General features: G+C 31.9%; 1 long non-coding RNA gene across 1 annotated transcript; it reads left to right on the forward strand.

Moving 5' to 3' along the window:
* Positions 1-4: 4 nt before the first annotated feature.
* On the forward strand, positions 5-761 carry LOC140954533 (uncharacterized). The gene is made up of 2 exons (XR_012167891.1): positions 5-205; positions 282-761. It is a non-coding gene; the product is annotated as an uncharacterized lncRNA (long non-coding RNA).
* The last annotated feature ends 21,600 nt before the right edge of the window (positions 762-22,361 follow it).

Here is a 22,361-nt window from a genome sequence, read left to right on the forward strand (position 1 = left end):
TTACGATATTTGCCAGATAGTGCTCATCTGTCTTTTTTTAATGTCGTTCTGTAGTGATTATATGGCACCAGAATATGCTACTGATGGACTCTTCTCAGTGAAATCTGATGTCTTTAGCTTTGGTATCATGTTGCTAGAGATAGTAACTGGAAAGAAAAGTAGAGGGTTTTACCATCCAGATAAAACCCTGAACCTCATAGGATATGTAAGTATCCAGGGTTAAATTTCCTTATTACATTCAATCATTTTAGCGATTAATGATGAGGTTTCAAATGATCTAGGCATGGAGATTGTGGAAAGAAGGCAAACCATTAGAATTGGTTGATGGATTGGCCGAAGAGTCATTGAATCTATCAGAAGTCATGAAATGTATCCACAGTAGCCTGTTATGTGTTCAACAATACCCTGAGGATAGACCAAGCATGGCCTCAGTGGTTTTGATGTTAGGTGGAGAGAGGACATTGCCAAAGCCAAAAGAACCAGGCTTCTGTAAGGATAGAGGTCCAGTCGAAGCATCTTCTTCATCCAGCAAGGTGGAATCATCTTCAACCAATGAAATTTCAACCTCAGTCCTGGAACCTCGGTGGTGACTTTGTGATTGTCAGCTGCAGCAATTCTAGTTTGGATTTGTGGCTGGAATGGGTCTGCTCTATATCGTGTTTTTGACATTACTACTGGTTGTAAGTTATAGAAAATGTATACTGCCATTACCTCTCTTATCTTTAGTTATTCCATATGTGATATGTTAATGCTTCTCAGAACTTACTTCTAATCCTTTCCTCTTAGATTCTACTGATCCTAAGCATAACTCCTCAAGCATTGCAAATCTATACTTTTACTAGTATATTCTGGTCTTGATTAATATCAAAAAGATATTACAATTAACTTTATCTTTGTATCGGGTTTTTACACGCAAGAATTATTGTGATCCCAATTCTATTTTTAAGCAAGCATATACATAGTGGTTATTTAATGTACAACCCTGAGTCTATATCTACCATGGACACAATATTTAGTGCCTTTAGAACCATTCAAGAGCAATTGTAGCTCATGCAAGTTTAAATGACCAATACTTTAAAGAGTTGAGTCTATAGAGATTTTCTAAATAGCACAACATATATAATAACAATGAAAACCCCAAAAATACTCGTCATAGGCATGTTCATCATAGACACCAATATAACCATAGTTTTAAAACCCAGCCCGATGGATCGACCCGAGACCTGGATGACTCGAGGCTGGAACCAGGCCGGGTTGAAGAAAAAATAGGGGAAGGAAAAACCTGGCGTGATCCAGCGACCCGGAAAGACCCGGTCAAGACTCGGCTGCTAACCCGTTGACTTTTTTTTTTTCCTAAAACAACATCGTTTTGATTTATTTAAAAATAAATTGACCCGTTCCCGGTCAAAACCCGAAACCTAGACCTTGGTCTAGGCCCTCCACCGGGCCGTGTCTTAAAATTATGAATATAACCATAACCTAGGTCACCACAACCATGATGATGGCCATGATGAGCTAGACATAACTCAAATCAAAATAAAGGCCCTCAATTTTTACAACTAACTTGATCTTAAATTCTTCCTAGATGGATTCATGACATGAATTACATATTTGATTAGTAAAAGTTGTATGAAAATAAAAATCTTAAACTTGTTAAGATGAATTGCAATGGTACCATCACTACTAGAAAATTGACAAATATAAACAAAAACATCAATGGAATATTTATGTCGATAGATTGCAGTGAATTTTATCAATAAAATATTCTCTCACTATATCCATCTATAAATACGGATGGAACTATTCCCTCAGTATATACCGAAGGAATTACAATGGGAAAAGAAGGAATTAAAAAAAAAACAAAAATTATGATGACATGTCAATTACATAAACGACATTACCAACAATATTAATGTCGCACCCGACATCCTGGCAGCTCTAAAAATAATTCTCTTGAATTATGGAAAAAGAACAAATTATCTGGCATCTGGTTCTTTTAGGGGAAAACATCTTGTTTAAGGAGTCGCCACCTAGTATTATGGTCACTAGGAACCCTAACTAGTCAATAGAGATTCTATGGTTCAGGATTAGTTATGTAAAAGGGAAGATATTATGACCCCTTAAACATTCTGCCTAAGACAAACTGCATTGTTGGTTTTGTCTTCAATTGCTGTCACGACCTGATTCCCGGATCCATGATCGGCACATAGGCAAGGTTCCCCTCCAAGGTTCCATACCTATGTGAACCCAAACTTACATACAATCCTATCCTTTAACAACTCAATCAGAGTTTAACGCAGTACTAATAACAAAACTAACTTTATAATATAATTATCTTACTACAAGAGTTAATATAATTCATAGTTTTGGAGCACTAACTTGACAAAAAGGAATGTACAAATTACAACCAAAAAGCAGGTTCGGAAGGTTCAACAAAAGTGACATGCTATCAAGCTATAAGCCTGAAAAGGATAAATAATGAGAGGGTGAGTTCAACAACTCAGTGAGTAGATAACGTTCAATATACACACACGAGGTAATATAACAATAAGAATTATATACAATTATGGCTCTAGGTTCTTATCTGAAGGTTTCTCAAATAGGCCATAACAAGAAGATCAAATGATAAAGCTCGTCAGAAAATCAAAATGCAATGAGCATGAGGCTCTGTACTATGGGATGATCAGTCCACACAGGTTGGTGACTCCCCCGACCAACTAGGGTTCAGATACGATGTGCACAAAGACTAACACTACCCTATTAGCATGGGTATTCTGACTAACATACCATAGGTTCATAATCTTAATCAAACAAACATATTCATATCTCAAAGCTCAACTCATGACATCAATCAAATGAGGAGCTATCAATTTAGAAGTCAATTCAAAATATATGTTGGTTCATATCAAGAATTCAGATTCAATAATTGATCATGCTTTATCATAACAAAGATAATAATCAACATATATATTATCAAGAAGCATGATCCATTTCATATTAACAAATCAAATATTTATAATATTTCTCATGCATATAGAAAATTATCCACTCCCCTGACTCAAAAGCAAACAGAAGCCAAAAGCAGACACCGAAGAAAATCCTACTAACGTCGTGCCGGTAGAATATCAGGATTATCTGAATACAGATGAGACATATTCAAGAACGACTCAAAAGAACAAATAACCTATTTAATACACTTAACTAAGTGTGTATTCCATAATCCTATATGTTTTTGAACTAACTAGTTAATTTTCTTAAAAACCCAAAATCTAACGGTTTTCCCGAAATCTAATCCATAATAAAAACAACTAATAAAATTGGGTAATAAATTCACTAAATAACCCTTAATTTATTCATCAAAATAAATCTGCAAAAGCTAATATTACAGCTAGGAACTAATCTAGAATTTATCATATTTTTAGGGCCAAGTTGTAACTTTTATCAAATGGAGGACCAAACTAAAATTTGTCATAAATCCATGAATATACTGAAATTCTGACCTTAATTAATCGTCAATTCTGTCCAGGATGTATCATTATGCTCCAGGGACCATTCTGGAATTTTACAAAAATTTTTAGGGTTTAAAATTGTAATTTTTTGTTAAATTGGAGGACCAAATTGAAAGTGTTAAATTCTCTTATCTATATAGTAATTCTACCCATAATTCATATGTTATTCTGTTCAGAATCTTGGAATATGCTCCAGGGACCAATTGTAATTTTCCAAATTTTGGGGACTAAACTGTAATTTTCGCAAATTGAGGGACCAAATTCAATTTTCGTCATCTTCAACCTCCAGTCCAGAAATTTAACATAAACCTACTATTCTCCCCAGATTTTTAACTCAAAATTCACCATTCAAACAAAACTATAACTCAAAATCATCACAATCTTCCATAATCAACTAAATCATCAATTAACCACAACAATCAACCTCTAACATTCAATTTAATTCATCAATTTAAACCAAAACATAAATTCTCAAAACCCTAACATTCATCAAAACCAAAATTTAAACTTCAATAACACATATTTATACATAATCTTACCTTTTTACTTATTTCCTCCAACTCCTTTCTATTTCCTTTCTAATTTTCCTCTTTTCTCTTCTTCTTCTTTCTCCCTTCTCTCTCCTACCGATTCTCTCTCAAATTTCATATCACTATTTCCTTCTTTTTTTTCTTACTCCTATTTATATTTATTATGTTTATCTAATTACCACACCACTACCCCTCATTCATTTATACCCACACTTTAAGCCTTCAAGGGCTTTATTGTATTTTTCAATCCCTTTACCTCAAAACATTACAATTGCTAAATATTTATTCGCTTATGCTATGATGATTTGTTTATAATATTCCTCACTCTGGCGCCATTGAATATTCGAACTCGAATAATTCCAACTCTGGCGTTGGTAACTATTACGTAGCTATAAAATAAATTTAGATCAATATTTTTATGCATATAGAGCATACCTAAATCCAAGATCTACAACTTTAGATATGACCCAATGACCGAACAGTGTTCCAGTTTGGACTAAACCAACATCTCTTTTCTAAATTTTGGCCCTCTCTTTATCTTAACAATTTCAGTAGTTGAATTCATCAATCAATCTTTTGATTTATGTGACAAGCCTGCATTTAAGATGAACATTTACCATATATTAAGGTATCTTATAGTATCAGACTTGTTAGTATAAAACATGTTGTAGTTAAGGAGTTATTGATACTTTAAGTGCAAAATGATGATATAAAACCTTGATAAAAATGCACTTTTAAGTACTAATATTATCCTTTGTTAGAAGGCTACTCAAGGGCTTAGATATTACACTAAAATCTTTGATGAACCTTATATAAAAACCAGCATGTTCTAAGAATGATCTAACATCTTTAACAGATTTTTGTGTTGGTAAGTTGGCAATTAACTCGATTTTAGATTTGTCAACCTCAATTCCTTTCGATGAAACAATGTGACCAAGTACAATGTCGTTTGTTACCATAAAGTGACATTTTTTCCAATTCAGTACAAGATTCTTTTCTTCACACCTGCTCAAAACCTTTTCTAAGTTAGTTTAGACAATCATCAAATGAATCACAAAAAAATAGAAAAAATCATCCATAAAAAATCTCAAGAAAACATTCAACCATATCACTGAAATATACTAAGCATGCATCTTTGAAAAGTGGCTGGTGCATTACATAATCCAAAAGGCATCCTTCGATATGCAAAAGTATCAAATGGTAAAGGGAAATGATCTTTTCTAGTTATTGAATTAAGTTTTCTATAGTCAATGCACATGCGCTAACTAGTAATAGTCCTAGTTGGAATTAACTCATTTTTCTCATTTGTTATCACAATGACTCCAGACTTTTTGAGTACAACTTGGGTAGGACTTACCCGTTTACTGTCAAAAATAGAATAAATGATTCCATTATCTAGAAGCTTAATGACTTCATTTTCACTACTTCTTTCATATTAGGATTAAGCCTTTGTTGTATTTCTCTAGAGGGTTTGGTATTTTCCTCCAAATAAATCTTGTGTGTGCAAATCAAAGGGCTAATTCCTTTTATGTCAACTATGGTCCATCCTAATGCATTTTTGTGCATTTTCAGAGTCTGTAATAACTTACCTTCTTGATGTGCATTAAGTTTGGAAGAGATTATTACCGAAAAAGTTTCATTTTCTCCCAAAAATGAGTATTTGAGATTGAATGGTAATGGCTTCAAATTAGGTTTTATTGGTTGAACACTTGAAGGTATGGACTCAATTGATTGTGTTGGCAATTCTTCAATTTACGGTCTCCAATTACATGCCTTTGATTCTTCCTGAAAATAAACCATTTACAAATCGTCAGATTCATCAATCTCAGTTTCACTGGAAGTGGTTTGAAATTGATCATGAACTAATTTTTCAATAAAGTCCACTTCCTATAAATAATTATCATCTTCAGGTTGCTTACAAATGTTGAAAATATTCATCTTAAATGTCATGTTTCCAAATGATAGCTTCATCAGTCCATTCCTACAATTAATCAATGCATTAGAAGTTGCAAGAAATGGACGTCCTAAAATAACAGGAATTGAATTACATGCGTCAATAGGTTGTGTATCCAAGACAACAAAATCTATAGGGTAAATGAATTTATTAACTTGTACTAACACATTTCAACTATTCCTCTAGGTACTTTTACAGATCTATCAGCAAGTAAAAGAGTTACAGAGGTTGGTTTTAACTCACCTAGATTGAGACTTTGAAAGACTGAATATGGAAGTAAATTCACACTAGCTCCAAGATCAAGTAAGGCTCTTTCAATTTTATGTTCTCCAATAAAGAAAGAAATTGTAGGACAACCAGGGTCTTTATATTTCAAAACGTTATTGTTCTGAAGAATGGCACCTACTTGTTCGGCTAAAAAGGCTTTCTTTTTCACATTCAGTTTTCTCTTCACAATGCACATATATTTAAAAAATTTAGCATAGGAAGGAACCTGTTTAATAGCATCAAACAAAGGTATATTGATCCTTATCTGTTTGAAAGTTTCTAAGATTCCAGAGTTGTGATTGACTTTCCTTTGTTTGGTCATAGAATGAGGAAATGGAAGTGCTGGTGGGGAATCAACCTTTTCTTTGCAATGTTCAGGTTCAACCTCTTCCTTACCCTCAGAGATTGACTCATCATCTTTCTTAAAAAGTTCAAGAGTGGGTTTTTCAATAACCTTACCACTACGAAGAGTGATGACTGATTTGACTTAATCCATGTGTTGGTTTCCAGAACTACTTGCATTTGCATTGTATTACCCCTTGGGATTTTGTTGTGGTTGAGATGGAAACTTACCTTTCTCTTGAAAACTAAGACTAGATGTGATTTTTGCAAGAGTATCTTTAAAATCCATCATGTTTTGAGCAAGTTGAGTGTTGATTGTCTCCTGCTTTTCAATGAATGCATGCAATGTTTCCTCAAGATTTCTTATAGGAAGGGAGCATAAGGAGGTGCATATCTATGAGAAGATTTTGAAAATTTATGGTGTGCTTGAAACGGTGGCTGTGAAGTTTGTGCATTGTTGCTGTCACTCTTCCAACTGAAATTTAGGTGATTTCTCCAACCAGGGTTATACGTTTGTGAGTATGTGTTATGATTGGACATTTGGAAATTGTTTAAAGCATGGGCTTGTTCATTGAGGCATTCCCTAAAAGAAGGCAAAGTTGGACAATCATTTGTTGAGTGTTCATTGGTTTCACAGATTTGACACACAATGTCTTGAACATATTTTAATTTACCACTCTTTTTCAATTCTAGTGCCTTAACTTTTCTAGCTAAAGATGCAAACTTGGCTTAGAGGTCATGATCTTCCCTAAGGTTATGCATACCTCCACTAGATGATGAGGTTGAGTTTTACTTGGTGCCTCATAAGTGTCTATGGTGTCCCAATTTTGATCATTTTCAGCTAGCAAGTCTAGGTACTCCATTGCTTCATTAGGGTCTTTATCTTAAAAAGTTCCATTGCACATCAATTCAACCATTTACCTATCTCTAGGTGTTAACCCTTCATAAAAATATGAAACCAATCTCCATGTTTCAAAACCATGATGAGGGCAAGTATTAAGCAAGTCTCGATACCTATCCCAACATTGGTAAAATGTTTCTCATGGTTTTTGAGTGAAAGTAATGATTTTTCTTTTGAAAGAGTTTGTTCTGTGAAATGGAAAAAACTTCTTTAAAAATTGTTGTTGCATTTCATCCAAAGCATGAATAGATCCTAGTCTCAAATTTTGTAGCCATGTCTTAGCTTTATCTTTTAATGAAAAAGGAAAAAGCTTTAATCTGATGGTGTTTATGCTACAATTTGAGTCATAATAGGTGTTACAGACCTCCTCAAATTCTCTTAAATGCAAGTATGGATTTTATAAATCTAAGTCATGAAAAGAAGTTAAAAGTTAAATAATGCCTGGCTTAAAATTAAAATGAGATGCATCAGGAGGGAAAACTATGCATGAGGGTGCACTTGTTCTTGTGGGATTCATGTGGTCTCTAAGTGTTCTCACACGGTTATGCTCATTATTCTAATTATGAAGCGATTGGTTATCTTCTTTAGCCATATTTTCTGAAAATGATGAGGACACCCTACAAAGTCTACCACTTGATGTACATGACCAAACTCTCATGCACGTGTAGGAAGAGAATAAAAGGAAGAAAAGAAAAGAAAAAGAAAAAGAAACAAAATAAAATAAACAAAAGTTAGATAAAATGAAAAGTGAAAAGAGAAAATAAAATAAATATTATAATTTATACAAGAATTTACCTCCCCAGCAACGGTGCCAAAAAACTTGACAAGACCAAAAGATTGATGTCTTCTCCCAAATACAGGTAGTGTCGAAGTAATAATCAGGCAAGAACCGGGGTCGAACCACAAGAAGGTTAAATATATAAATTATAAAATAACAACAACACAGTAATAACAACAACAATAATAATAACAACAATAACAATAATAATGATAATAATAATAATAGTAATAATAAAGAGGACTTTGAGATGTAAGATTAATGTGAGGATTAAACAATGATAAAAAACAAAAAAAATCAAGGTTAGAGGATCCACTAATGGTACTTCAAACAAGTATAGTATAAACTCTTATTACTCAACTGGAAATCACACACAAAGAAGGTTCCAATCGGATTAAAAATTGTTAACATAATTACATTAATTATCTTTTTCAAGTAATGCAAATACTTGTAAATATTATCAGATATTCATGGTCATAACTTATGTTAACAACAAATCAAGTTCCTTTCATAGCACAGGTGTTGTCATACCATACAGTTGGGCTATGAAAGTGCTAAGTATTTGTTGTACTAAGGGTTGTTCAATACAAATCTAGATTAACCATTTAACAAGCAAGGTATTAACAGTGAGCAAGGTAATAAATATCAAACATGTTAGTTTCAAGCATTAAAGTCCATGTTGAGTTTATACTATGCTTATTCTTACACTATTAGTGTAACCTTTTCTCCTTGACATAATAAATTTAACTAAACATAATGAAAGAAAGAAACTTAAATAAACAAGATAAGAACATAATTATGAAAAGGAAATGAAAAGAGATTAATATAACATAAAAAAAAGCTTGAACATTACAAAAATATAAAGAAAGAGAGCAAGAGCATGATCTTGATCTGAACACCAAGATGCCTAAATGCATGGAAAATGCCTCCTTTTATAGGCCAAAATTCAGAACTATTGATTTGATGACTAATTGTTGAGTGGGTGGCCACCTATTGACTTGATAATCATTCTTATCTTCTTGTTTGCTAAAAATGTCATTGTTAACATCATAATTTGAATAGATACTCTTCATGAAAGTTCTGGGGAATTGTCTCAGCTTTCTAACAAAACAAGAATCAGGTCATTTGAACTTTTAGAACATGAGATATGGGTTGAACACCAAACAGTGTTTGGGCTGCAGGACAGATTTCAACCTCTATGTTGTTGTTACGATTTGGACTTGAAAATGACCTTTTTGAATCTTGCACTCCACATGAATGTTTTAGGCCTATGTCTTAGTTTCCCAGTCATATAGAGCAGACCTAAATCCAAGATCTACAGCTTCAGATATGACCCAATGATCAAACAGTGTTCCAGTTTGGACTGAACCAACATCTCTTTTCTAAAATTTGGCCCTCTCTTTGTCTTCACAATTTCAGTAGTTGAATTCATCAATCAATCCTTTGATTTATGTGATAAGCCTACATTTAAAATGAACATTTACCATATATTAAGGTATCTTATAGTATCAGACTTGTTATTATAAAACATGCTTTAGTTAAGGAGTTATTGATACTTCAAGTGCAAAATAATGATATAAAACCTTAATAAAAATGCACTTTTAAGTACTAATCACTCATATGGCATCCCATAACATTCAACTATTAAATGCATGTTTTTGTTTCCCTCATTAATAACAATATGTAAAGAATGAATAAAAAAGCAGCTGGTCTCATCATCAACTAACATTCCCATAACAACAACAACATAAAACTATGTCGTAATTAATATTTCCATCATCAATTTCCAATTAATACATAGCAGTAGCAAAAACCCAATTAACCTTTCTATCATCAATTAAAATTTCCATAACAACATCACAAAATAAGAACTTTCTCCAACTAGATTCACATTACATAATCTAGTATCACTAAAAAATAAGCCCTACCTTCATCCTTCTCTTAACAATCTACCTTAGTGAACGCATTGGAGAAACAAATAAAAAAACTTTATCCACCTTCTATCACCAATTACAACACAAATCCCTTATTGAAACCCAATAAAAATAGTCCTTCATTTCCAAATTAACAACCCCATTAACATAGAACGAATACCAAAACACTAAAATTCATAACCCAAAACAAAACAAACTATCATAAACAACTCCATGAGGATTAAGAAACATACTCTTAGAGAGAGAGAGAGGGTGTGTGGTGAGAGGCTGGCCAACGAGAAAAAGGGGCTAAGGGTTACGAAGCAAGAGAAAAAGCAATGTTAAAGGCGATGTAGTGAGAGAAGGGCAACGATGATATTTTGGGCTTTAATGAGATGAAATGGAGAGAGAGGGAACTGTTGGGTTATAACCTAGATTTTTTTATGGAAATTCTATTGGTAATTTCATCAACTTATTAACATGTCAACAATTGTCGATGGAATTTCCTTTGGAAATTTATTATTTTTTATTATTTTTTAATTTCATTACCATTTGTCAAACCACTATAATTTATTTTGATAAAATTGCATGTATTTCAACAATTACATCGCCATTTCTCAAACCTATATCCTTTATCCCTAAAAGTGATTAATCTCAATCACTGTATCTCGTATCTCTTTGGAAATATATCCCTATAATCAAATCGAATGAGTGTTTGCATAAACACAAAGAAGTCATGACTCTTCATTCTATACAATCTACATTCTCCTAAATTCACCAATCTAGCTATGTTTAAAGCACATCCATTAGGAAATCGTAGACTTTTAAGTCATTCATAAACAAACAAAAATTATGTATACTTGTTTAAGGTGAAGGTGACTTTAGGTTTTGAGACATGAAACTAATAATTAAGAAAAATCATATTCTAACGGTCACAATACAAGGCTAAATCCAATAAGTATAGGTTCAAGCATACATGTGTAGGGCTAGAATATTAAACATGATCATTAAAGTAACATTTGATTACTATTTAGGGACATAAAAGACAAAGATGATGGTGGCAGAGAAAATATGTCTCCTTGTATTTTCTGTTTTAAAAATATAGAAATTCACAACAAATATTTCAAAGACATTTATTTTATGTAGTTATTTTTGTCTCCTCTATCCAACACATTTCTTTCTTTTCTGTATATGTTCATCCTATCCCAAAACACTAACCAAACATAATCTAAATAATTGTCAAGTCAAGCACGAAGCCTTTCTAAATTACATTTTCCTTTTTTTTTTGGTCTAATGACATTCATTGATTGATTGAATGGTCTAATCCCCATTTTCATTTATTTTTGGCATTACACATAAACATCCCTTTTGAGTTACAAAACGACATGCAACTCAATCAATGCCTTCATTGGCTACAGCCTTTAAAGAAAAAATTTAAAATTTATTTTTGACATCTATGTATGAAAATGATCTGAAAACACCAAATAATTAATTTGAAGCAAAGAAAAAAATTTTAAATTTTATTTTTTTTGAAATCCGTAATTTTGATCATAAGACTCATATAATCAAATGGAGAGCAAATTAAAATAAAGTTTGAAGCTCAATTTCCAACCAACCATATATTGGCACAATATTTAATGATAAAATTAAGAAAAAATTTAATTAAAAAAAATCACATAAAAAATAAGCTAAGTCAACCTGGGTTAATATATTTAAACACTATTCTCAAGTCATGAGGTTAGGATAACCTAATAAAAAGCAAATCAAAATAAATTATAATGCCTAATTCTTAATCAACCATAATATTAATTGATGAAATTAAAGGGAAACTCAATTAAAAAAAGGAAAACAAAACCGAGTTAACCCACCAAACTAGCGACTTGAGTCATGAGATGGCGACAACACAATAAAAAATAAATCTAATGTTGAAGGACTCATGACCCGAGTTATAAGACTTAGATAACCTCTTAGAAAGAAAATAAAAAAATAACCTAATTTAATCAAAGTTAAAATGCCAAAACCTAAGAACCTAATCATGAGACAAAAATATCCCCAAAGAAAACAAATCAAAATAGATTATGAAGTTCAATTCCCAACCAACTCAATGTAGGATGATAAAATTGAAAAAAAAAATCAATTAAAAAAAAAGACACAAAAAAACAACCCAAGTCAACTCAGATTAATTTGTTAAGCATTATTCCCAGACTATGAGACTAAAATAACTTAATAGAAAAAAACAAAGTAAATAATGAAAGCCTAATTCCTAATCAACCAAATATTAAATGATAATTTTTTTTTAAAAAAACATTAATTAAACAAAATGAAAAAAACCTGAGTCAACCAGGTTAACTTGTCAAACCCGAAATCTGTATTATGAAAGTAGAATAACCTAATAAAAAAAAAATTTAATATTTAATGATGATTAAAAAAAACATTAATTGAAATAAAAAATCAAAGATGAAAAAATACAAAGCAATGGATAATGCTTTGTGATGAGAGGGTACCATAAAAACCAAATTTAATCTTAATGATAAAATATTTAAAAAAAAAAAAAAAAAAACAAAGCACATATTCTTATGAATTATGCTTTGTGAGGAGGGGTCCAGTAAAATCCCTCATCTTTTAGTTTTTTTTGTTAATTTCTAGAGAAATAAAAAATTTAAAATGCTAATGATTAAGAGTACTATAAATTACCGGTCTAAAGAATTCCAAATTAACCTCAACAAGCATGTGGAAGACCATTTCAAGTAAATTACTCTATTGAAAAAAGATATAATTCTCATAGTAATACATTCCAAGTACTATGTAGGCTCTTTGTTAATAAGAAAGTGTTTGATTACAATTGCAGAATCAAAAAATAAAAATAATAGCTATAGAAACGTGTTTAATTGAAGAGATAAAGATGAAGATTTGAAAATAAATTTGTCTCTAAAATAATTTTGGAGTGAATTTCTGTACTTTTAAGTACAAAAGAGATATGTCTTTAAAAACAATATATACTACAATATCTTATGTATCACTATAAATTCTATTTCATCCTTTTTGTCTTAACTATGATTATTTTTTCTATTGCAATGGAGAAACAAGACACTATCTAAAAATATGTTTAATTTTGTTGTCACCTAAGAATTGTTTTTAATAGTTATGAGAAAAGAATTAGTAGTTTTTGTTGATTAATGATATGCTTGGATGAGATTAAGTTTAAACAGTTTTTATATAAAGATCACATCAACAAGCATGTTGTTTTTCATTTTTTACACCATAAAAAAATCAAGAAAAGAAAAAAAATGCAAAATACAAGAGGATACACATGAAGAGAGCCTAGAAAATTGACCAAGTTATGATGAAGGACCAAAATGACAAGTGAAAAGTTGAAGTACCAGAATATACAAGATTGACAAAATTGACAACCCAATTCTGATTGGCAAAAGACCCATTTGGCAAAAATATTTGTATTTTGGGTAAAGATATACAAACTTGGATGAGTAAAGACTTAATGAGGTTTTTGAAAGGCTTAATTAATTTTATTAAGGACTTAATTGTAGGGAAAATTAATTTTTTAAAGTCAATTTGGGTGTTAATTGAAAGAAATTGAAGTTTTAGGGACTAAAATCAACGGCTTAATTGTGAAAATTAAAGTTTGATAGCTAATTACAGGTTTGATTGAAAACATTCAAAACCAAGGATCAAATCGTAAAAGGCATAAAGATTTCAAAAGCTAAAATTGACCAAATCAAGGGAAAATTGAAGAAATTGAAAGTTTGATGGTTAATTAGGAGTCCAATTAAACAATCAGAAACCAAGGACTAAAATGAAAATGACGCTAAACTTTCAGGCTAAAGTTTGATGTTTCCTTTTATTTCATGAAATATGGTCTAGTTTAGAGTTGTGTGGCTAGAGTCACTTCAAATGTTCATTTGTGTTCTTTTTTTTTCCTGGGTTTTGATCCATTTTTACCAAAAAAATTTTGAGTTTTGGCAAGTTTAATATTTTTTTGGGTTTGGTTATTTTATTTTTTTTTTTGGCTTACTTTTAGGTCAAACCCATGTCTTTAGCTTGGTTTATGGTCGAACCAAAGATTTTTGGTTAACCTGGTTGGGTCAAAATTCAATCAATGGCTAAAGTTTTGTTTGGCTAGCAATGTTTTTGCTCAAGGTTTTTTTTTTCTAAAGGTGTGTTTGGCCAACACCCCTTAGGCTTGTTTTGGAGAGTTTTATTACAAAAAATAAGTTTTTGCCAAACAAAGCTTAAAATAAACACAATAAAAAATTGTAAGAAAATTATAAAATAATACTTTTTTTCTTGCATATGACCAAAAATCCTTAAAAAAATTTGAGCTTTTTTATTTAAAAAATTTTAAAATACTTTGCCATGTTTTTAAAAAGATATTGCATCGATTTTACAACGAGTTTTGTAAAAATTCCAAAGGATTTTGGCCTATATTTCAATAACCCTAAAAATTATAATTCATGAAAGTTAATGGCCAACATCTTGGTATAAGTGTTGGAGCTATAAGTAGGATGGTATTTAAAATACCAAGAGTTAACTATAAAATTTAAAAAATATTTTATATATTCACCAATTTTAATCGAGAGTATTTTTTCATCATAATATATGAGTTATGAAGAACCATTTCAACTTCTAGGATAAGTGAACTTTGTCAGGGCACCTACATGGACCCTTCCCATAATAATTTATCTAGATATACAAGCCCGTAATAAATTTAAAATGCTAGATTTATTCATTAGAGTAAATCTTTATCTAAGCCATAGACAAACTACTGATTAGGAAACAATCAAAACCTTTAAACTATATCTATCAACAAGTCTGATAAGGGAATTTTTAGCATGTATATTTTCCACTATTCATGCTTGATTTTGAAATATTAGAATTTTGAATGTGTTGTACAAGTTAATTAGAATTTTGGATCCCCTTTTGAATTATTGACCTCGTGGGAAATTAATGTGTTTTCAGATACTAGGTTACTGAGTAGGCAGAATCCGATAATAAAACCGAACATTGATTGATTTTGGGCTGTAAAGGAAGTTATACAACTCAGTTCTAGACATTTATCACCATTTTTAAATATCTAAGATGAAGAACTCAGTTTTTCTGTTTTGAAGCTGAAAAAGCTAGTCGAAAAACAAGGATTGAATTAGACCCGAACTTCCTACACTCCAAATGTTGTCTCAGGTTATGGCCTATTTCTCACGTCTTAGAGGTCCAAAAATTACAATATCAGTGTTATTGGAAAGAAGCTTCAATTTTCTACAATTTCTCCAGAAATATAGATCTTTGAATTCACACGTTTCCTTCCTCAAATATGGCTTGCAATATCTGGATAGGAAAGGAATACGAAACAAAGAAGGAAATTTTCTTCTTTCCATCTAGGGGTAAAAAGGCCTGAATATAAAAGGGAAAAACAGGGTTTCAGCGAGGAGCACGGTGAGACATAGAGAGACTTTAGAATACTCTAAAAATAAGAGAGGAGGCGGCATAAAAGGGGAGACAAAAATAGAGACAAAGCAGGAGACAAAAAGCCCAGAAAACAGGGGTTGAAAATCAAAGCTGATTGGAAAACACTTAGCTACTCTTCTGCCACTCTCTGCTTTTAAGTGATGTTCATCGTATCAAGTTTGTTTCTTTTTAATTTAACAATGGAGTAGACTTTTATTCTAGGGTCTCTGATGTAACCTTAATATGAATATGTAAACAATTTCTTTGATTGAATTATTACATTAGTTGTTGAATATTCCATTCTATGTTTAATGCTTGTGTATGTTTGGCCAATATTTGCATTGTGAACCCAAGGAAAAATAAATAAATAAAAGTGAAGAAATTCATGCATATGGTTAAATAAAAATAGGAATTAAGAAATTTTTGAATATAAATTTCCAGGTGAAATAATTCGAGACATTATAATAAACCCGGTATTGTTGAGGGTTGGATTTAATTAAAGAGAATAGTACACTTAAAGGAAAAGGGGGCCTAAATGCAAATGATGGAAAATATGGAGTATAAGTACTCTCTCCTCACCAAAAATCTGCAGGAACGATAAGGAGAGAAAATAAGGAGTTTTATACCCATTCTTGCGAAATCATAAGGGAAACACTATAATTTCAAGAACCCATCCAAGATTAAGGGTTTATAGATGGGATAAACACTTGAGAGCAAGGGATTACAAAGAAATTGAACAAGAAGAAAAGAAAGGAGGGAGTTAAAAAATCTTCAACTGGTTGAAGATCAAAATCTTAATTCGTATCAGGTAAGGTGTTCTAAACATGATCTTAAAAATTCATTTTTAAATTCGATAATGAATTGATGCCTTGATATTGAATCATAGGTTAGAGTTCTTGGACATGAATTACAGAAAAGTACTTATTGTTAAGATTAAGTTAATTCATGTGTAGTATGTAGTTTATGAAAGTATTGTGTGAATGGGAGGGGGAGATAATCTGGACAGACTTGTCTCCTGACTTTCGGTGCGATTTCGAGTAGGAAGATGACGGAATTAGGATTGGATTCCTCATAGAAACTGTATATTTGAATGTTAGCTAACCAAGGAAATTGGTCTTGCTCAATTTGGAGATGTAGAACTCCAGTTATAGGTTACCAACCGAGACTGAGTCGTGACTGATTATATAGGGCAGTAGGACTAATTAGTTGATGAGCAATTTTGACCATCTTGGAGGAAGAACTAGGTTCTCTTTCCTTCAGAGAACTGGTAACCTCGTGTCTTAGCTTTCTAATGAGATCAATCTCACTTAAAATGGAGTTTTAGAACTTTAGATATAATTAAAAATCTGATGAGTGTTCAGATAGTAATAGTTCAAAGTTAGACAGTAACAATAGAATTTCACATGAATATTATATATATAAGAATATAAAAGAATTGAGTCATACGAACACTTGCACATTGAGATACTAACTCTGAAAATATACATGATATATGTATGTATGTTATTATGAGGAAATGAACATGCATAGAAAGTAACATATGAGTAATGGATGAATATGGAATCTTTATAATATCAGCTTGAAGAAATCATAACCAAAAACTTCCTTATGATTCAGAAGGAGCAACTGGGATTGGATCTTTTGTTAGGGGAGGTCGCAAGACAGGCGAAGCAAGTGCATGATTTTCCCTCCTATTTGCACTTATACAATTTGAAATTCTTTTGGTGAATGAAATTATAATAAATATTGTGTTTGATGTAAATAAAGCCTAGCGTATTTACAAGATTAGCTTCGGCTAATGGCATTCGTGATAGGAATGCTGGGAGTTGAATTACAAGATTAGCTTTGGCATCCGTGATAGGAATGCTGTGAGATGATTTAAAAGATTAGCTTCGACTAATGGCATCCGTGATAGGATTGCTAGGAAATGAATTTCAAGATTAGACTTTGTAAGGTCACCAAGTTCACATAAGTAAATAAGAGTATCCAAATTAAGAATATGCAAATGAGTGTTAATTGGGTTTAAAAGATTTACAAGCAATATATATAAGTTCTCTGTTAGAATTCTTGTGGATCCGATAGAAAATTAATACTTCATTCGTATACATTACATGAGCATATATATATATATTCTTTATCAACATAATGGTATGTTTATTTATGTAATAGGTCCATCAAATAACCAGGGAGATAATTAGTGTAGGACTCTACTTTGTGAAGCTTATGTAAATATTTAAATTAACAAAAGGGAATTAATGAGTTTATGTAGTATACTTTTGTGTAAACCTTGATGTATTTTTATAAAAGTTCAGCTTAGCATATAGTATTTTAGTTATCTTGTAATTAACTCTTTTGAAATGTTTAAGAACACTTATTATGTTGTAAATGCTTTTTTTACATGTTAGTATTCCTTTTCTTTTAAATTTTATGATATGATATATGAACTATGTTTATATTGAACTTACTCGTAATATATATATATATTGTGTGGATTGTATAAGGTGTTGAATTATGATGTTTGATGTACGGTCTGAAATTATGGGACCTTGTGATGATGGGTTGATTGAGTAAATTGATTGTAGTTGATTATTTGAGATGTCCTAAATACAAACGATACTCTGCTGAATTTTTGGTAAATAAAAAAAAATACCCTCAAATTAAGAGGATATGTTGGGATCTTTTAACATTGAGTAAGTCATACAGTCGGACTGTTACATGCATGATTTGGAATTCAATTTGAGAATGAGAAGTGATAATTGTTTTAGCCATTATTTGAAATACCTTAAAAAATCAATAGGATAGAGATATCCTAGGAACTTTTGTATTCGTTAAAGGTTTTATGGTATTTAATAAATTTTGACAAGTTCAGAAATTTCATAGAGTATATAAAGTTTGCTTGTAGAAATAATTCATTGATAGTCGAGAGAGATTAGTGTTTAAATTAGAAAATTTTGATTATCAATGCTAGGAAGAATTATTTCAATTGAGAAAGTTCACATAGAAATAGTTACAATAAGTCAGAAATTCTAGAATGCATTAGAATTGAATTCATTAATATTTAATCAATTGGTTGTTTGGCTTTAATCATTAATTTTTGTTTCGTAAATTATCTCATTTGATTCTTCAAATAGATCATAATTTAAAATATTTTGGTAATTAGTAGTAATTTTTGCAAATCCTTGTGGGACGATGCTTTACTCATCATTTTATTACTTGTTACGATTCGTGTACTTGCGAAATTAACCAACAAAGTCCAAGATGCAAAGCAAGTGAAGACTTAGGTATTAAGGATTCATTTTAGAGCTTATTGTTAAATCTTTATATATTACACAATAAAAAATTAAAATAAACTCACACACTTCACATTGTATACATAAATAGGATTGATATACATTTAATATGTTCAAGTTTACCAAGTTTGAAACTGCTAAAACTGGTTTTTAAGCTGAATTGGTCAATCGCTTGGGTATACTAAATGAACCAGTCAACCGCTATTCATCCGTGATGAACTAGAGATTATAGTTTTCAATTGTACAATCTACTATTTTAGAGTGTGAGTTTTGTTGTAAACAAATCATAATTGTAAATACTTGAGAGATTGGATAAACTCTTGACATTGGTGAGGTATTGTCACAAAGGGAAAAATCATGAAAATAAAATATGTTCAAGTGGTGTAATTGCTTGGTGTGGATTCATCAAGGGCATTGTATCTTTCATTTGGAATAGTAAAAGAGTACAATATTGAAGTACAGTTGGTACTTGAGGTGTGGATGTAGACTTGTGGAACTATGTTAAAAATCAAGTTTGTAATCTCTCTTCCCTTATCTCGTTACTTTAAGTACATTAATTATATTGTTGGTTATTATATTATATGTACTTAGTATATTTATTTGCACTATTTGACATAATTAGTGGAACACCTAATCCACCCATCCCTTAGGTATTATTGTTTTCTTATAATTAGAAGAACAATTTTTGTCCCCTCATACGCTCTCACTCGTTAAAAGGAAAAAAAGCAAAAGCAAATTGTATTAGGTAAAGTTTCTTAAAAAGAGAAAAGAAAAACTGAAAATGTGCATTTAAATAGATGCAATTCTAATCCAAATTCGAGATAAGATTGTCGCACGTGTGTGGCGAAAATTGTTCCACTTCAATCTAAAATGTAATATCTATCTATATGGCAAATATAGGGAGACAAGAAATTCTTGACGTTTATCGGTGGAAAATGAAATGGGAGTTGCCACCTAGTATTTTGGTCACTAGGAACCTTAACTGGTCTCAAAGATTGGGTACGGGGACTGATTGCATAAAGGGAAGGTATTAGCACCCCAAATACGCCTTACCTAAGGTAAGCTATATTGTTTGATTGTCTGATAAAAAGCTAAGGTGTTATTGTATTTTTAGTTGTTGGTTTGTCTATGGTTCAAGAAAAATCCTCCTCGGAAAGGAGGTCCTTATTTTATCAGGTGAAAACCTAACTGTTCTAACGTCTATTTGAAAACTATATTTTTAATATTAGGAATATGTTTTACGTATAAATTCGTAATCCCAGATACTAAAAGAAGACAAAAAGATTTTTTTAGATTTTTTGAAATATTGGCTTAGTTCTCATGGCTCTAACAAACTTGTTGTTAAAGCCAAAGTGCATGCTAATATGTATATTTTTAAAATTTCCTTTGTTTTATGAAAATATGATATGATGATTTTTTTTCTTTATTTTGGAGAGACTAGGCCGTATGCATGAAAACAAAATCTTTTTTTATATATATTTAATTTTTTTTATGTCTTGACAAAAACCAACTATTTTAATACTGGATTTGTATCTTTACGGCATAAAAATACAAACCAATATTAAGCAATAAAAATATGCAGGAAAATCAACAATTTTTTTAAGGATTTTTCAAAATTTTGAAAACAAAACATTTTATATTTTATATTTTTTTGATGTCTTGATGAAAACTGAGTATTTTAATACTGGATTTGTATCTTTACAATATAAAAATACAAACCAATATTAAGCAATTTTGATAAAAATATGCAGGAAAATCAACAATTTTTTTAAGGATTTTTCCGATTTTTTTCATATATATATATATATATATATATAAATAATATAAAAACATTATAATATATAATATATAATATTAGGTGGGCTGGGCTGGGCCGAATACAGCCCCAAAAGGGATTGGGCCGATCTCGACCCAAAAGGGATTGGGCCGATCTCGACCCAACAAAATCTCTTTTTTATTCTGGGCTAGATTCGGCCCAGACTGCTAATTCTGGCCCATAAACACATCAGAACTAGGCCAGAACCAGCCTGGCCCAGCACCAAAAAACCAACGAGGGGGAATTATTTCCCCCTCCCATCCTCGTGCATGTAGAACGAATTGTTCTGCATGCAGGAGGAAACGTAGGCAACAAAAGAAATGAGGGGGGAAGAAGAGTGTACCTAGCATAGAGGAGGCGGTGTCGTGGCTCACGGACCGCGACTCCCAAGCAGCGGTGCTACTGTTTCAAGCGGCGGAGAGATAGGTTACTGCTATTCCCTTCTCCTCCGTTTCCTTTCCTCTTCTTTTGTTTTTCAATGGTTTCCCTTTATCCTCCCGGTTTGTTTTTAAATTTCCTCCCCCATCCCAAGCTTTTCCTTCCTCTCACTATATTTCGGTTCCTCTCTTTCTATTCTCTCTGCCCTCTCCCTTTTGGTTCGTTCTCTCCTGTTTCCTGCTTCCCCATTTTCTTTCGGTCCCTTTCCTTTTTGTTCTTTTCTTTCTCCTCTCTCCCTTCTCTCTCCTCTCTTTCTCCTCTCTTCTCCCTCTTTTCTCGTGCTGGCGTTTGGGTGATATTTGTAGGGCAAAGGGAGTGGGAGCATCCCTATTGCCGCCCTATTGTTGCGCATGGGGAGTAGGCCTTTACTACCCTGTCACGACGCCAGGTTGGCCGACCAGTGGGCGTGGTTGGCAGGGCGTGGCTCCCTCGGTTTCTTATAATAAGAGTGCGTAGGGCTTCAGGCTTTGGCAGGGCATGCGGCGTGCAGGGGCTAGTGAAGAAAGAAAAAGAAAATAAAATTGCCTTCCCCTGCTGCACGTCCAGGGGAAGGAGAAAGAGGAACAATGTTGCTCAAAACGACATTGTTTTGCTCTCTTTCTTTCTTTCTTTCTTTTTTAACATGAAACGGTGTCGTTTTATACAAAACGCGTCGTTTCATTTAAATGTGGCGCCAACATATTTGTTTTCAAATCAGTCCTTAATTTATCCTTTGTTCTTTTAAGTCCTCACAATGTAATTTTGATTTTAAGAACTAATTCAATTGCATCCTTGCCAATTTCAATCACCGCCCCTATAGATGGCCGCCTTTTTCACTTCAGTCCTTGGTTTTGAATTTGTGCATTTTGACCCTCAATTGATTAATAAACTTTCAATTTCTTCAATTTGGTCCCTGAATCGATCAATTACAGACCCTCTATTTACGTGCCTTTTTCAATTTGGTCCTTGGTTTCAGATTTTCTCAATTAAATCCCTAATTGGCAATTAAGCCCCTGATTTGACCAAATGAACTCTAAAAAATTATAATTTGACCCCAAAACTTTAATTTCTTCCAATTAAATCCCAAATTGACTTAAAAATCAATTTTTTCTTGTAATCAAAACCTCTATAAATTCAATTAAACCTTCAAAAAAATCTAATTGAGTCCATAAACATCCAATTTTGGA

The sequence above is a fragment of the Populus alba genome, chromosome 1 (genome assembly GCF_005239225.2).
Source record: "Populus alba chromosome 1, ASM523922v2, whole genome shotgun sequence".
In the NCBI taxonomy this organism is placed as follows: domain Eukaryota; kingdom Viridiplantae; phylum Streptophyta; class Magnoliopsida; order Malpighiales; family Salicaceae; genus Populus; species Populus alba.